This window comes from Podarcis pityusensis, assembly GCF_964106645.2.
Source record: "Podarcis pityusensis genome assembly, chromosome: 2".
Lineage (NCBI taxonomy): Eukaryota > Metazoa > Chordata > Lepidosauria > Squamata > Lacertidae > Podarcis > Podarcis pityusensis.
The window spans coordinates 74987567-75003434 of NC_138029.1; the positions used below are offsets into that span (position 1 = coordinate 74987567).

Consider the following 15868-nt stretch of genomic DNA (forward strand, 5'->3'; position numbering starts at 1 on the left):
TTCCTCTTTTTAAGGCAAAACCTCTTTTCTGATCATTTGTACCTGTTAGTTCACATCCTACCGTCTGGAGTAACAGAAAACAAATTTGCTCCCATCATCCGTGCAACAGCCTTTCAAGTATTTGAAGACAGCTATGATATTTTCTCTTAAATGTTTTCATCTTCAGGCTAAACATACCCAGTGCCTTCAGCCTTTCCCCATAGGACTTGGTCTCCAGATCCTCACCATCTTTGTTGCCATTGTCTCTGAACACATTCCATTTTGTCAGTATGCTGTGCAGCCCAGAACACTATCTCACATCAAAGCTGACCAAAGCAAAAAGTAATGGCGCCATTACTTCTTGTGGAGCCAAACACTACATTTCTGTTGATAGAATTGCATTAGCTTTTTAGTGGCTACATTGCACTGCCAACTCCTGTTTTGACTTGTGGCCAACTAAAACCCCTACAATCATCTTTTTTTACACGTGCTTCTGTCTAGTTCTGGCTACATCAAGATCGTTGGATGGAAGTATGCTTTTAAACTGTAATTGCTTTTAAAATGTTTTCAACTGCAACTGCTTCTAGATGTTTTAATTCTAATTGTTTTTAGAGTGTTTTAATCTGTTTCAGAAAGTTTTTGCTTTGTTTTTGTTTTTAAATTGTGTATCTATTTGCTGCCCTGGCCTCCTTAGCAAGGAAGGGTGTGATATAAATTCAACAAACAAGTCACGTGCCACCCATTCTATGTGCATTTGGTTTTTCCAACTGGAATGCAGAATGTTACATTTATCTCTGTTGAAATTCATCTTGTTTTGACCCAGTCAACCTGAATCCTGTTTTTATTTCTAAGGGATTAGCTACCGCTCCTAGCTTCATGTCATCTACAAAATGGATGTGTATTCCCTCTAATCCTTGTCCATGTTATTTGTAAAGATGTTTAACAACACTGGACCCGTGACAGAACCCTGGGGTACCCCACCTGTTGCTCTAATGTTTTGTTTTTTTAAAAAATAACCTGTCTTGTGTGATCATTCTAGTGGAAGGCCATGTCTAACTGATTTTAACTAAAATGAAAACAAATAAACATTAGGAAGCAATTAATCTGGTGCTGAAGATTTGAATTCGTTTAGAGGGCTATATTGGGACGCGGGTGGCGCTGTGGGTAAAACCTCAGCGCCTAGGACTTGCCGATCGCATGGTCGGCGGTTCGAATCCCCGCGACAGGGTGCGCTCCCGTCGTTCGGTCCCAGCGCCTGCCAACCTAGCAGTTCGAAAGCACCTCCGGGTGCAAGTAGATAAAAAGGGACCGCTTACCAGCGGGAAGGTAAACGGCGTTCCGTGTGCTGCGCTGGCTCGCCAGATGCAGCTTATCACGCTGGCCACGTGACCCGGAAGTGTCTGTGGACAGCGCTGGCTCCCGGCCTATAGAGTGAGATGAGCGCACAACCCTAGAGTCTGGCAAGACTGGCCCGAACGGGCAGGGGTACCTTTACCTTTTAGAGGGCTATATTGCCTCTTTACTTATCTTGGGCTGCAACTTCCCTCTCTCTCTCATTTGGTCTATCTTTGCAAGGTTGAGCAGAGTATCGCTTGTGGGAGAAGAGAGGGCTGGGGCAAAGTAAGAGTTAATCAGTTCATTCTCCTTTGTTACCCACTAACATATCTCCATCTTCTCCATGCAGTAGATCTACCATTTCCCTCTCTTCCTCTTGCTCCTAACATAGAAATAATAATCATCCCCTTTGTTATTTTCAACATCTTTCAAGCCTACACTCATTCTGAGCTTTAGCCCTTCTGACACACCTCTCCCTACAAGATTTGGACATTCATCCTTGGTGGTTTGCCTCTCCCTGCATTTCATGCACATGCCCCTTTCAAATCTAAGCGCTCCTTGAACAACCAACCTAGATTTCAAAGCTTATTTTTCTACCCTTATTTCCCCGCCCCTAAGTTCACAAATTAGTTCCATTTTGCTAATTCTTCCACTGAGATTGGTTTTCTAATACATTCATTAATAGACTGTTTTCAATACTTTTTTTTTTTACCTACAAGCCAATGGGCAGTGGGGCACACCCGTTGCCAAAATGGTGCCATAAACAACTGCTGCCAAATAACATTGTCTCCCCCTTTTGTCCTAACCAAATATTACTAAAAATAAATAAATTCTGCCAGCATTAACATTCTCCTGGTAGAGAGGTTTCAGTCCTTGACCTGAAGCAAGCATTTATAGTAATTACTGTGGAATGAGGACTGTACAAATAAATCAGGAATGAAATATATATTTCTTATTCCCTGGGAACAACAAATCAGCTACTACCTATGCCACACACTGGCATGCCGCCACAGCCATGGCCTCTCACCTGATCTACCACATCAACATGTTTTGAGGAGAAAATTCCTCCCTTAATTTTTCCAGAGCAGGTGATCAATATAACCCCCTGCATGTGATTGAAACACAACCTCCTTAAGCATTTAATCCCACTTATACCCTGATCCTTTGTTAGTGACCACAGGGACTCGTTCAGAACTGGCTTAGTTTGGAAGTTTCTACAGTGAAGTCAATGGTGTAACAGCAGTGGGAGTCCATTTGGAATCTAGATCTATTGCTCATACAATCCTAGTAGTTATTTTTGCCCTGCCAGTGAATCCTGTTACAGCAAAGTCCGCTCTGTAGATTACTGTAGGCATTTTACAGCCCCTTTCAGATTTCTGCTATAAAGCAGTAGGACTGAATTTTTGAGGTGAAAAGGATGGGTGTTTCACAGGAGGAGAAGGAACCTGAGGAGTCCTGCCTTATCTCTCGAGGGATGCAGGTTGCATAAAATTTCAAAAAGGACATTAGAGAAAACTATGAAAGCACTGCTATTGAATTTTGGGGGAATGGTAATAAATAAACAGTCTCTCTCTCTTTTTTAAGGGATACATGGCAACCCCAAGACCTCCACCCTATGAAGTTCACAGTCCATGCCTCTGTAAATATCACAAATAAAAAATCCTGAACTGAAATCACCTGTGAGTTATCTGACTCCATCCAAAATCCCAAGCCTAAGGCAACAATCCTAAACATACTTACTGACTAAGGAGTAAATCCGATTGAGCCCACTGAGATCTACTTCTGGGTAAGCATGCTTAGGATTGTGCTGCACAAATGAAAAAGTGGCCTGATTTGGCTTTCGTTTTGATGCTTAGTTGCCCTTTCGAACGACTTCTCCCACCCCTTGAAAATTAGGGCAAAGGATGGTAAGCGCAGCAAGCTAGATGGGAAATCCCAGCTCTGGCTGTTGCTGGGTTCTCAGAGGACGAGGAGAGCAAAGATGATAGGGATCGTATGAGCAACTGGCAGCTTGAAAAGGGAGCAGATGGCATGAGTGACAATATCTGCCAATGGAAGGGATCAGCAGCCCACGCCTCTTATTAGTGCCTGATCCATTGACAGCACTTCGGCTCCCAAGGCTCAGCGCAGCTCTCCATCAAAGCACCCAGATTACTTGGCAGAGGCTAGGAAGCATGAGGAGAGGGCTATATTTTATCCAGCTGAAGAAACAAGCAGGACATACTGTGTACCCTTCCCCCAAAGCCCCCATTGAGCATGCTGAAGCCTTGGGCCAGAAGCCACAAGGAACAGCTCTTGTTTACCATCATAAAGACACTAAACTCTTCTACTCAATGTTTTTCTGCTTCACACATTACTGGTTGAGTGTTTGCAGGCACAGGGGTCACTTCCAGACTGTTGCTATTTTCGGATGGGATTCCGTCGCGCAAATTCAGGTTGCACAATTAGAACTGATTTGGTGCTCTTGCGCAACACACGTGTTCCTTGCACCCCACCCAAAAAATCGGTCTTTTGTGATAGGGAACGTGATGGGGGGAAATGCACCGGGAAATATGGGATAACAATTGCTTCATGCAACATTATATTATGTCCCTGGCAAATAAATCAGAATGAATGCTCAGTAAATAGCTGACAAGGTACAATCTCCCCACAGACTGTGCAAACAAATCAGGACGAATGCTTACCAAAAAAAAAAAAAAAAGCAGTCATGGAAGAACAATGTGATCATCCATCATATATATACCATAAAGAAATTGCAATGCAATCCACACACACATTTACTCCATAAAGTATGGAGCAGTCCTTAGATATTCCTGTGAGCTGATATAAAGCTAGAGTGACTAGAATATCCCCAAAGGAGCGATGGACTAGGATCCAAGAAATTGATGCAGTATCACCAAATATTAGGGTAATTACTGTTCAGATAGTAGCAGTATGCCATGACATAGTACCATTCACAGGAAGAATCCATAAGCACTGAATCACAAAGGGATAGGGTGCAGATTCCTATATGTTGAAGGGAGCAATACCCTTTCAGATCACCACCACCATATGGACCCTTCTTTTGAGGCCAAACACTGCAGGACTAGACACACTGAGGCCTACAGGAGATGGATGCACACATGCCACATTAATCCTAGCCCCAAAATCGAATATATCTAGCCCTCTTCCTTCATGGAGCTATACGGAAACCATACAAGACTCTACCCAATACTTGCTAGATAGGGCTGGGAGACAACTCAGTCTAAAAGCCTGCCAGTCTGTGTGGACAATACTGAGCTAAATGGAGCAATGGCCTGGCTTGGTACAAGGCAGCTTCTACTCCAAAGTCCTGCCCTGAATGTACCTCTGCCCTGTGAGAGAAAAGTGAGTGAGGTTCAAGGAGGGGAGAGGCAGAGGCAGTATCCCTTTTATTTATCAACCTCAAGTTGCTTTCAGATTGGGGTGCTGCTCATGCAGATGTTTTTCACAGCATCCGCACAACTCTATCATCACCATCAAAACGCCACCCTGTAGTTTTTAAATATTTGATGTGTATTTTCAGTAAGTAAAAAGAGCCTATTCTATACCCATTGCCATTGCTGATGTAGAAACTTAATAGCGCATTTCGGGGGTGGGTAGTTTTTGTCACGCATGCGCATTGATATTTGCATCTCCATCTCACACCTCTACTCTGCTTCATCCTCATCTAAGGCACAAGCTGGGCATTTTGTTTCCAGAATCCCAAACAACACAGGCATGCCTATTTCCATCGCTTGCTTCATGCTGAACGCACGTACAAATTTTACAACCTTGGTCCAGTGGGACTCTTCTTTCAAGATCTCCACACTGTACATGCAGGGGTTTGCCTTGGAGAATGTAGTTGCAGGATATACCAATCAGGCTTTTAAAAAGACCTCTTTGTCACTCTTCTACAAGACAGGCAAATTTATGAAATTAAATTTACACCCCACTCTTTCTCAGGGAGGCTTAAAGCATGAAAGCAAAACAAAGAGGGGTAAAACTTAAAATATTTCAAAACTGCAACTTTCACAGCCAGGTTTAAAATAGGAGCCGGTGTCACTGCTCTCTGCCCCCTTAGCCAACGGGTCCTCCTGATCACAGCACGTAGCTGGCAGGCGTTGAAAAGGGTGTTTCTTAAAGAACTTAGTTCCCAGACCACTTAGAACTTTGTACACATGTTCTGACCACTTGAGTTGGGACAGGTAGCTCATAGACAACAAGCACAGTGCTTTGAGGATCAGAGTGATATGAACATCTCTCACTGCTCCAAACAGCAATCAGGAAGCAGCATTCTGGACAGGGTGCAGCTTCTGGTCATCTTCCAGGGTGGCCCTATGTAATGCACATTACAGTGATCTATACAGGGTTACTCTATCATGTCTAGAGCAAGACCCCCAGTGTATTACCCTATAAAATTATCAACTTCAAGTTTTGGGGGGTTTTTTGCCCTTCCTGAAACATAATAAGGCAGCAAAAGATCATTTAAAAATACAGCTTCTGAGCCAATTCTACCTCTAAGCCCTATTAAGGCCTTGGGCTGAAAATGCTGAGCCCAACACTTTCTATCCATAATCCTTCAAGTAAGAGAAACCTCTGAATAAAACAGCTGTCTTCTCAAAAGCTCACACTGAGCGTTTTGTAAGAGTTATAAATGTTGGCTTTTGTAACTAATGCTGAAAGTCAAAAGGATACCAGCTCTCTCTTGTCCTGGTGCTCCCTTCTAAATGGATTCTGGAGGAAGAAAACGAAGCCCCCTTTGTAATCTGATATCTGAAGCAAGTGGTTCATTCATGTGGTTTTGTGGTAAAGAGGAGTCTGCAGCACGGCTAGACCTGATCTTGGTATACTGCAACTTCATTTGTTATTTCATTCTGCAATCCTGAGAAAACAACTCCCAGTTTCACTACATCATCCACCTTTGACTAGGGGTGCATGGGGTGTTAGGGGAGGGGTATTACAGTGGGGGACACGTTGTGCTCCTTCTGGGGCAGTTTGTCCACCTTTGGTCCCCACACCCTGCACTCAGCTCTCACCTGTGACTCCTGGAAGCTGTCAGCATGCGAAAGTGGCCACACCCTGGGAATGGCTCTGACTGACTGGCTAAACCAGCTAAGGGTATCTGACAGGTCTCAAACCCTCAGTGACTTAGGGGCTTTCTCTGAATGTGAATACAGGCTCCAGAAGATGAAGTGGACAAGACTAATAGTGGGTCCAACAGTCAAGAAGGTGGTATCTGCATATGCGGTAGAGGGAAGTGAGGGGCAGGTGGGGCTTGTCCACCTGGGAAGGTGGCCCATCTAGGAGAAGGAAAACTCTGCTGCCTTGCGGGATATCTTCAGGAGAAGTAAAGGCTAAGGAGTAAACCGTACACATATCCCTAAGACAGTTGGATGGAACCTTGTACGCCTCCTTCCGGCAACTCCTGCAACCAAGCGGGTGCCAAACGTATTGCTTTCCTTTCCTTTGGACCACATCAGTGAGGCCGAGTGGGGGGTGGAGGTGGCCTTGTTGTCTGGACAGCCCAGGACCTTCACACATACTTCCCAGGCTGTGCCATGGGTAGGTCACTTTGGTGCTGCTAACGCAGTGGTTTGGCTTTGCCCCCGGAAGAACAATCCATTGTCTCTCGAGACAGATGGATGCCAGTAACAACCGCTAATGCGTATATCTATCTTCAAAGTGCCACCACACATTCAGCTAACTGTAAGGACTTTCTTCTCCATTGTAGAGAAGGAGAAACTGAAACACAGAGGTGAAACCGTTGGGTGGTCTATTATCATGGTGGCAGAACCATGATTAACATTTAGCAGCATGTTACCCCCAGCCAATCCTTTGCTATTTTAAAAGACATTTTGCAGCAAAATCCTGTGCATGTGCGTTCAGAAAGAAGTCCCTCTGCTTTCAGTGAGTGAGGTTATAGGATTGCAGTCTTACAAAAGCTTTCAGCCCTAAAGGGGGACTCAAACATGAATCCAGTCACCCATTGGAGGGAATTAAAAATAGAACTCTTTAGGGCTGCAGTAGCTTACCACTCTGAAAATAGATATCAGCAGCTCAACTTTTTAATTTTTCTTTTATCACATGGTAGTGGCGGCTATAGATCTTTGGATTTAGTTTTATTCCCACCATGGGATAAAAAAACAATAAATCTCAAAGCACTTGGTGCCTTATGTCATCTCCTCAATAATGCATGTATGGTTCCCCCCACCCCCCCTTGAGGTGTCTATGTTACGGATTGTATCTTAGCTTTGTACAAAGCCACTCTAAGATCTCTCCTTCCATCTCTTACAATCGCATCCAGAGTGCACAAAGAATAACATAGTTTTAATAAGCCTCCAGTGGAAGCTTGCTTGCGTGGGTAGCTTTCTCATTAATCCTCCCTCAACTCACCCCCGGCTTTCGCATGAGAGGGATCTCTTACTGGAGCATAAGAACAATTCCTGGTGTGTTCCCTGAATGGTGAAGAGGAGGAGAGTGGAAGCCCTTAGAAAGATGACCTCATAGCTGCTCTGAATATTGATGCGTAGCTCCCAAACTGAATGAGCAGGGCAGAGTTGGAGGATGTGTGGACTTAAAAGGACAAAGGGGCAAATGTTTGAGGACAAACGGGGAATTTGGATAATTCAGATGGAGTTGTAAAAGCACCATAGCAGGAGGATGACTTCCTTGGAACAGGGCTGTTACTGTAGAGAATGCCCTGCGGCCTTCCCTAAGAGAAGCCCATATGGAAGAGGCTGTTGGTCACGTGACGAAGAGGGCTGCCTGGAAAGTTTTCTCCTGAATTAGGAGGCAGAATGAAGGAGGCTGCTCTATTCCCAAAAGGCAGGGATCCTAATTAAAAATAACATTTCAGCAGTTCATCAACTGCTGTAGAAGATCTGCTGGGCAATTCTGCTTTTAAATTAAGGATACGCCTTTGGGGGAAATCATTCCTGTTAGGAAGGTTTAACTTTGCAACATGGTGGTGGAGTTGATGGAGGCATCATTATATGCTTTTTCTGATGCCTGGAGAAGGTCCATTCCAGCATAAAGTGACAGGGTTATGATAAATCTATTCCTTCTGAACAGCCAGGAATAGCATTTTACCTCCATCACCTCCTTCTGGCCCTGCTTTTTAGGGTCCTTCAGCTGGACAAAGGCAAAAACAACAGGCCATTTTGGCCCCACAGCTCTATTAGCTTCTCTTGCACCTTAAAACGTAATGACTTACACAATGATTCTTAACATGTTTACTTGGAAGTAAGCCCTGTACGCAGACTGAATATCCTTAGGACCTTAAAATTCTTCTGTGGCAGCCACATACATTCCCCCACATGCAGATGGAGCAATTACAGTATTGCACCGCAAAACTTGCCCCAATAGAGCTCAGTACTGCCACAGCAGTCATGTGCAGACCATTCCACCAAGTAAGAAAAAGCTTTCTGCATAGCCAGAGATGGAATGAGTAATTTTTGGCCAGCTGAGACAACATCTCTCACCCTTGACTGCCCCAGGGCCATCTTTTGTCATTATTTTTGAATATTGTACCTACGTGAGGTTCTGGTCTGTATAAAGTGGCCAGAAATGACTGGGAGGGGACTGGCATTTGGTAGAGGTTGGGAACAAAAGGATGTGCATTGTGAAGAACAAATGCAATCTGCTGCCAAACTCAGGGGCGGTCTGGGGGGCGGGCAGGTGCTGGAAATGGAGGCTGTGTCACAAATGGAATGAGCTGGGCAGAGATTCATCACCCAACACGTCCCCAGGGATCTTACCACAATAGTAAGCTGAGCTCAGAAGTAGGCCATGCCAGTTTGGAGATGCAAGGGGGTGGGGGGATGAATGGGGTACAATAGGAACAGAGGGCGGCGGGCGAGCAGACAGAGAGACGCAGAAGTGTGGAGAGCCGAAACTGGGGAAAGGCGCGTTAAGTTGGCTTGAGGGCGCGCTTAGATTCGCTACTAGAAGGGTGCGGGGTGGGGGTGCAGGGGAGGCGCATAAGATCAGAAGGTTTGGAACGAACAAACACCTGAATTTTCAAAGGAACGCATACAGGAGAAACAAATGGCACGAGGCAGGTGCTGAAGGTCATAAGAGAGCTGAGAAGAAAGCGGCATGAGGAGGATCGCGGGGGGCAGGGGTACCCAGTAAGTGCTTGAGGACGTTCGTAGGGTCTGGAGCTGGGAACGAAGTTTAGGTGGAAGGGGGACAAGCGTGCCCGATCTCCTCTTTATCGTCAGCAAGGACACGCCGCTTCTTCTATCCTCGGGAGTTGCAATATATCCCCCTTCCTCCGCTGTCCCCTCAATAACTTGTCTTCAACCGCGAGAGGCTACCGCAGGATCGCTCTCAGCCGCAGAAAACGAGCGCCGAAGTTCAGGAGAGGCCTCGGGTGTCAGATCATGCCTGCCGGGTGGGTTTACAAATCTTCGCGGTTCCGGAAAGAAATGAACTCTCCCCGGCCCAGAGGAGGCTTTGGCTTTTGGCCACGCGGGGCTTGGAGTGCGCGGGGCTGGCGAGGCATCCCGAGGCGGCGCGCAGTCTCCGAGGAGGCATTGCCAGCGCTTTCTCCTCGGCGCGCCTGCTCTGCGCTCCGCAGCAGCATCCCTTGCTCGTCGCTCCTTCGGCAAGTCGCTTTCGCGGAGGCGCACGGTCCAAATAGACGGCGGGCAAAAGTTCGCCCCGCTCCCTTGCCCGGGATTCCCGCCGCTGACGGAGCGGCGCGCTCCCCCCCCCCCCCCATTTGCCAGCCTCGCGGCGCATCTTGCTGCAAAGTTGCTCTCGGCTTGTAGGAAAATTGGGGCGGGTGGGAAGGTGCTCTATGGAGTCCCCGACCCCCTCCCCGTGGCGGGGAGTCCTTCAGCGACCGTCCCCGCGCAACTCCCCCAAAGTTGGGTACTGGGCCAGACCCGCGCGCGCGTTCACACGCCTAGATTCCCCTTTTTTACTTACCTTCGGGGTCTGTCCAGGGGGGTCCTTGCCGTGCCTCCTCTTAGTCCCACATTGTCACCCGGAGAAGCGTCTGTGACAACTGGGAGTGACATCAGCCCGGAACAATGAAATCAAAGGCTTGACAGGCGAGGGAGGCCGAAAGCCTCGGGACTCTTTTGCCTCCCCCTGCAATCCCGCCCAGCCGCCCTCGGCCCCTCCTTTGCTCGCCGGCTCCCTCCAGGATCCAATTACAGCGGATAAAGGAGACACTAAAGGAACAATGCACACTGGGTAAGACCATCTGCCAAGGACAGGGACATTCCACGCCCCCCCCCCTCCCGGCAACGCAGATCGCTCACCCTCTTTTGTATTCATTTCCCGGAAAGCGACCCGCCGCGGGCCCGGGCCGCCTGGGGTCCCGCCATCGAGGGCAGGGTGGAGCTGGGAGGCTGGCCTCCTCCGTTCGGGCTGCAGGACTTGCACTGCCTCGTTTCACGCTGCTTAGCGCTCGCCCTCCCTTGATTTGTTTACTCGAAATCCAGGTGGCCGCCTTTGCCTGCTTGTTGTCTGCCCAGAAGCCTGCCTGATTTCTTTTGATCGTGCACTTTTGGTGGTTCAGAGATCTTGCCCCTGCTGCCCCACTCTGTGGGCTCTCTCCCAGGTCACTGGGCGCTTGCTGCGAATTAATTGTGGGCGCCGCGCAATTCTTTTAACTCAAGAGGAGGCCAATTGTTGGAAAGTGAAAGAGCCCCTGATTATCCACGGGTCACTCTCAGTGCTTTTAAACTTAAGTAGTTCATTCATTGGATTTCCTCACTGATTGAGTGCACAGTTCTGAGGCTGGTGGAGACTGAAATAATTTGCAAAGAAAACCCTATATTTTCCCCAGGGATTCGGGTTATTGCAATGAGCCTCTCCTTTCCCCAAATCCGTTGCATCAACTTCATTCAAGTTGAGCACAATAACTTGTCATTAATGTCAGCAGAGAGGAGAAACGCCATGGTGCATCTGCAGCAGCACAAGTGGACACCTTAATTTGCCCCAACTGCAACAAGACACATCTCCCACATTGGTCTCTACAGCCGCAGCAGACACTGCAACCTTCCAACAGCTTGACCTCACCCCCAAAGGCACATTCCTCCATCTTCTCCTGAGACAGACAGATGCCAACAACATTATTATTTGGGTACTCTTGATATCTGTGTTCCATGCACTTCCCCCATCATGGTTCGGGAGGATTTGAGGTACCAGTACTTGATTATTAGAGTAACAGGGACCCTTTCTTAGCTAAATTTGTCATTGTCCAGCCAGCAGTGGGTCTTGTAATTCAGCTACCTGTTTGCAACAGAGAATAGGAGAGGACTGAGAATTTACAATGGAAATAATGAAGTGAACTCCTTAGCATCCCATAACAGCATCCTGCTTGCCATCCTGTAGTCATGCAGTTACTGTTTAAGTGTATGTGTCTAGTTTAGCTTAATATAGAGTTGTTGGTGTCAGAAAAATAAAGGCATATAGAGTTGATTCGCATGTGCAGGTTAATCACCTGGTGGCTGCAGTATCATCATGATGACATCCATGTGTGAATGAACCATCATGGTCTTCCAAGCACCACAAGCATGTCAATCATCAGTCCCAAGCCCTAAACAAGGCAAGTTGTTGGTGTTAATATGTGTGGCTCCCATTTACTCATGCAAATAAATCTGTGAATGTGTGCATGCACACACACACACACACACAGGCACTAAGGTAAAAGATAAAGGACCCCTGGATGGTTAAGTCCAGCCAAAGGTGACCATGGGATGCTGCATTCATCTCGCTTCAGGCTGAGGGAGCCACTGTTTGTACACAGACAGCTTTCCGGGTCATGTGGCCAGCATGACTAAACCACTACTGGTGCAACAGGACACTGTGACGGAAGCCAGAGCGCACGGAAACGCCATTTACCTTCCCGCCACAGTGGTACCTATTTATCTACTTGCACTGGTACGCTTTTGAACTGCTAGGTTAGCAGAAGATGGGACAGAACAATGAGAGCTTACCCTGCTGTGCAGATTCAAACCACCGACCTTATGACTGGCAAGCCCAAGAGGCTCAGTGCTTTAAAACACAGCGCCACCCATACTGAACCTTTGCAATCTATACTACATTGTCCTATAAGAAAAGAGAAGGTACGTTGCAGAAAGGGATTTTCAGAGCACCTAGGTTTACTCACTGAAGCACATCTTTCGGGGGGGGGGGGAGAGAGAATACTCAAGAGGGTCAGTTCCCAGTCTGACTTGGACAAAAATTCTTTCTCACCCCATATACTGGAGCCAGAAAGAGGGTGTATATGTGTAGAAAGAAAGGAAAGGAAGCTGTGTTAGGCTGTATCTCTATGATGCCACCCAATGCACTTGAATTTTCATCTTATGGAAATACTTGATAACTGAAGTAGTTGGGTGGAAGAGAACTGCTACAAATGCAAAAGGGGAGGAAAAAACCCCTCCTTGGCCCTATTTGTCCACAACAGAATAGAAACTGAAGCATGGGATGAAGAATGCCATTTCTATCATCTAACAATTGCCAGCACAGCCTTGGCAAAGGAATGTGACACTCGTGTGGGATGAGAGAGAAAAGCTGCACAGTAATGTGATCTGCTGCTGCTGGCTACCCAAAGAGAGGAGTTGGGTGCAACTAACCACACAACAGGTTGTGTGTGCACTTCACCACAACTGCTTCGGAGATGGTGGGGTGGGGAGAGTGAGCCTGCCATTGTTGTCAGTACACCCCATGACTACATTTAAGGCTTAGTGCCAAGCATCTGTCTGTCAGGAGCAGAAATGTGCCAGCCCTGAACCTACTGTAAGGTAGGACTGCGGATTGCGGAAGCAATGCCTTGTGTTGATGATGGAGCCAAGTCAGCGTTGCACAGAAACACCCCGTGTTTGTGGACAGGGCATAGATGGATGGGTAAGTAAAAGGAGCTTCTTGGAAGCTGAGAAGGGAAGGGAGAAAGTGTGGGCCTAGGGCCATGGCTAGGAGAGGCAGATTTATTAACATTCTCTCTAGCAGTCCGCTAATGGCGTGGTCAATGTGACTACTTCTGGGGCAACTCTATGGCTGTGCAAATGTGGGGAGGTGGTTTGCCAGTCCCTCGATTGGCACCTAGATGGTTGTCATTCACAGGGCTTCAAAATTCCTGAGCGTAGGTCTGTTCCTAAAGAAAGGAAGTATTAGCTGCTATGAGAAAATGAAAGGAAATGGCACTCTTTTTTTGCACAATAGATACTTGTTGGGTGGCTTTTATTTCTAGTTCTATTGATTTTACGATCATGTGTGGACATCCTGATGTTTCTCACCTCAGCTTCAAAGCAATGCAGCTACCAGTGTCAGTGAAAAACAGTAAGAGGCTACTCCGCCACAGAGCTTTCCACTTTCTAAAACTACTGCAAAGTTGACTTTTCCCTTCTCAATTTTTAGCTGCCTTGAAAATCAGGTCTACCAAAGGTATGTAACTGCCTCTCCAAACTTATTTCTTTACTTATGCATACTCCATGTTTCCTTATGAAATAAGCTCAAAAGCAGCTTACCTGCCCCCAAAAGCTACTAAAATACATAAAGCCCTGAGGAAAAAATCCACATGACTAAATACATTTTGTATAATAAAACAGATTCAGCATAAAAACGAGACGGGATTTTAACCCATGCTAAAAGCTCAGCAAAATTAAAAGGTCTTAACAGCTCACCTGAAGCTTAAACAGAGAGGCTGTACAGTACTGGGCTCTTGTGGTGCAACAGTGATCTCAAATGGAAAGCAGGGGGAGCAAAAACTACATGGGGGGGGGGGGAGATGAGAAAGAGGACAGGGCTCTGGCTCCTTTAATAGTGGAGTAGAAGAGGGTATTTCAGTTGCAGTTTGTTGGAAAGGGGTGCCACCAGGAAGGTGGGAGGGGAGCCTTTCCCCAGAGAGATCTTTGCCCACAGCCCACTCAAACTGACACCAGGCTTGCCTGCTCCTCCTTTACTCTGATATTTGGCCTTCAGCCAGTCAATACTTCTGCAGCCTCAGCACAGGAAGCTGCCTTATAATGAATCAGCCCATTTTGTCCATTTAGCTCAGTACCGTCCATACTGCCTGGTAGTGGCTATCCAGGGTCTCAGATTGGGACATTCCCAACCCTATATGAAGATGCCATGGATTGAGCCTGGGGCCTTCCCCATACACAGATGCTCTATCACTGAATTATGGCCTCAGGCCCCTTTGTTCAAGCTGGATTGCAGTTGTTTGCAGGCCTGACACTAAGGTGGTCACACCTAGATGAATAGCTACCAAGGCTGTGTGAACTGTGATTTGCAGGAAGGACTTGTGTTTTGAAGTAGAATAGCAAAAATTAATTGAGCTTCTGTTCTGCTCATATTCATTTTCAAAGTTCTGTGGACAATCCAGACTGGACGAGATTTTTTTCAGACATTTTAGTCTTGTTGAATGCCAGCATGGATAGTTAGAGAAAATGGATTTTTTTAGAAATAAGACACCCAGTTAGTATCTCTTGGCCTGAAAATGCATTGAAGGTCACGTCACCTTGGCAGATTATATTCTTGGCCAATATAGCTGTTGCTGATCCTTGAGATTTGGACATCGCCCCATAAGAGATACTTATTTCACACCGATGGTATTCCACATATGGCTCCACTCCACATTCCATTTACTTTGATGTGTTTTCGTGCCACAAAATTTCAGTAGCGAGGAACCCAACTTGACTGACATGGCAGAGCAGAGCACTCTCCCTTCCTTTGAGGTGCAGTCAATCCCAGTGCTTTAGATCCTAGCTATAGATGGAAGTTGCTGACTGTGTGGGAATCAGACTCCCGGACTTGCCAGCCCCCTGCCAGCAAATCCTCTGCCTAATAGGATAAAGTTTGGTTTTTGACAGCCATCACAGCCTTCAGCCAGTCAGGGTGCCATGTGACGATTAGAGTCCACCTCCCTACTTCTTACTGCTGGCTCCATCTGTCTGGTCTCCATCTGTGGAAAATGAGCACAAAGGAACAAGGCCAGGTGGCTCTGGAATAGCCATGCGGCTGACTTTAACCTGTCTCCCATCTGTTCACCTTGGCCATTAGTTTGGTAATCCCCTGGGCATTTAAAGGAATCCATTTGTGCTGTTACTCCAGGGGCTGGCAAGCATTTTCTCTTAAGCTGTAGAAAGCTAGAGCATCTAATTCCATCTCATGTGGATAATAGGAAGAGACAGTGCACTGATGATACAGGAAAGGTGGCAATGAAAGGGACTATATCTCAGTGGTAGAGTGCATGTTGTGTGTTGGCCAGCCAGAACAAACCATGTGAGTCTAGATTGATAATAGCTTCCTGTGTGTTCTGCACCAGTTTTGCTAGTAAGGCATTCCAGCACCTTCCATGATTTGCCTAGTTATATTTCCTATGAATCTCTCCTTCCCATACATTGCTAATTATGCCTGTGCATGGGCATGCTTAGCTAGGCCGATTAGTATGTCTATCATTTCAAATCCCTATTACCCAAGGCTACACATAATTTTGAAGACTGCTAAGATTGGAGGACCCAAGACCAATATTGTTTATGCTATAGCCGTGCATCATGAAATCTGAGTAAGTGCACATTTACTAAAACTAGTAATC

General features: G+C 46.6%; 1 protein-coding gene and 1 long non-coding RNA gene across 3 annotated transcripts in view; one reads left to right on the forward strand and one right to left on the reverse strand.

The window, feature by feature from the left end:
* PCBP4 (poly(rC) binding protein 4) overlaps positions 1 to 11214 on the reverse strand; it is a 39729-nt gene extending 28515 nt beyond the window's left edge. The window contains exon 1 of one of the 2 annotated variants that reach the window (XM_080996467.1): positions 10587 to 11214. The gene's annotated coding sequence lies outside the window, so the exon portion shown is untranslated. Of the gene's footprint in view, positions 1 to 10248; positions 10422 to 10586 lie in introns of those variants that run through there. The other variant, XM_080996466.1, reaches the window with a different exon arrangement.
* Positions 10397 to 11751, forward strand: LOC308472050. Its single transcript, XR_013983272.1, has 2 exons — positions 10397 to 10518; positions 11213 to 11751. It is a non-coding gene; the product is annotated as an uncharacterized lncRNA (long non-coding RNA).
* Positions 11752 to 15868: the final 4117 nt, after the last annotated feature.